A 2,014-nucleotide genomic window follows, 5' to 3' on the forward strand; every position below is an offset into this window, starting at 1 on the left:
GAATTCCACAAGGAACAACCCCTTCAAAAATTGACGTATGCTGCTTAAAAGTGGCGAGCACACGGTATTCTTTAGTAAAAGGCGAAAGAATAGTTCGCTCTGTGCTCACCACGCAGCTGCGTGATTTGTAAGGATGAAGCCGGTCGGTTATATAAGACGAGAGAATGCTCTTTATCTTAGGATAGAACTTGTGGGACTAAACTCCTCGATGTTGTTCCGCTTTTGCCATTCGGATAACAGGATAAGATGTAGACATCCGAAAATATCTGAAGCACGATGCATCCAACCGTTCATTTAAGCTCCGGGCTTCTCTTCATTTCTAGGGTTCCGGCTTTTCTCTATTTTTCAGGGACAACAGGATGTCGAAACACAAGGCTCCAGCCTCCGGTCATTCCAGACTATATTAATTGAACAGGTTTAATAGAAACGAAATTCATACTTGCTAATTAGGCATTCGAATCCGTTAATCCGACGGAAGTAACTAGACCAATTTTTGACTCAATTGGATGCAAGTGCAAAAGCGCGCAGCTAAATAGATTGAATTGGGTTCTCCTCAACCTCAACCTCAACCTCAAAGGAGAATAATTTTTATGTTTAAAAAATCGAATTAAGTTTTACTTTTGAGGTTGTTTAGCTGTTAAATGAGGGCCCTTACATAATTTTCAATAAACGTTATAAAACAAATATAATATATATGGCATTTAAGCTAGGGGTGTGAACAGAGCCGGATTATCCGACGAATATCCGCTCTAGGGGTGTGAACAGAGCCGGATTATCCGACGAATATCCGCTCTGTATCCGTTAATAATCCGAATCCGGATAATTTCGGAAACGAATCCGGATATTTATTGGGTAAGCAGTACAGTATCCGGATACGGATTCGGTCAGGAATGTTAAAACGAAACGGATATCCGTATATATCCGGATCCACTAATGCTAGAGCTCCAATCTTATAAATATAAATTGGAGTCCGCATTTTCTTGATTTTCTACTGAAGTAGAATGGTTATATACCGATAGGCACGTGTTTCAATATGAATTGTGGGACTAAAGAAACTACATGACGACATATGCAGCTGTCTCCGGAACGATTTGATTTTTTTTGAAGTTCTCCGCACATGTAGTTGTCTCTCCCACGATGGAATTATTTTGAAAATTTATATTTCACACTAATAGTTCTGACAATCTGACACCAAATTCTTTTCATTTGTTGCCAGTTACTGAGTTACCACACACCAAGAGTCATCCAGTAGAGAGAAGAAAGTTTTTAAAAATACCCTTACTTTTGTAACAAATTACATAATCAATATTTAATTAAAAAATTTATAAGACTTAATTTATATAACTAACAAATTATATATTTTATAAGTTTTCTTTACCGATTACATATTTGATATATGTCTAATAATTAGTATTTTGTATTCATATATCTTAATTATCCGATCATTATTTGTTTTATATCCGTATTCGAATCCGTATCCGTGGACTATCCGTTCCGTATCCGTATCCGTTTAAGGCGGATTTGATTTTGAATTTTAATATCTGTTTATTATCCGTATTCGTATCCGCTCATTATCCGACGGATGCGGATATGGTATCAGCGTTATCCGCTCCGTTTTCACCCCTAATTTAAGCTCGTTAAGGAGATTATGAGTTTATCCTTAAAAATCATCACATCACGTCATTTCAAATGACGAATTTAAATTATTGAATCCAATTAACTTTGTCAAGAACATGTGCTTAGAGCTGTAGCAGCCTGCATTTTCTCTCCTTTTGGGAAGCAAAGGAGGGTTATAGTGTGTTATTTTAATTAGAAAAAATGTAAACGGTAAAAAGGAGGTTCCGTGTAGAAGTAGAACAGGTCAGTAGTGTTGGTGTGGGCTGGAATTTTCAATTACCACCATATGGATGCAGGAGTTATTAAATACAGGTTTATAAAAAGGAGTAAACAATGTTTCGTCCAATGAAAACCGGTACTACGTGGTACCACTTTTTAAATAAAAAAAAAACGTCAA

At 36.6% G+C, this 2,014-nt stretch overlaps 1 non-coding gene across 1 annotated transcript; it reads right to left on the reverse strand.

The window, feature by feature from the left end:
* Window positions 1-118, reverse strand: LOC144550708 (U5 spliceosomal RNA). The gene has a single exon (XR_013510551.1). It is a non-coding gene; the product is annotated as a U5 spliceosomal RNA (small nuclear RNA).
* Window positions 119-2,014: the final 1,896 nt, after the last annotated feature.

The sequence above is a fragment of the Carex rostrata genome, chromosome 2, assembly GCF_964058835.1.
Source record: "Carex rostrata chromosome 2, lpCarRost1.2, whole genome shotgun sequence".
Lineage (NCBI taxonomy): Eukaryota > Viridiplantae > Streptophyta > Magnoliopsida > Poales > Cyperaceae > Carex > Carex rostrata.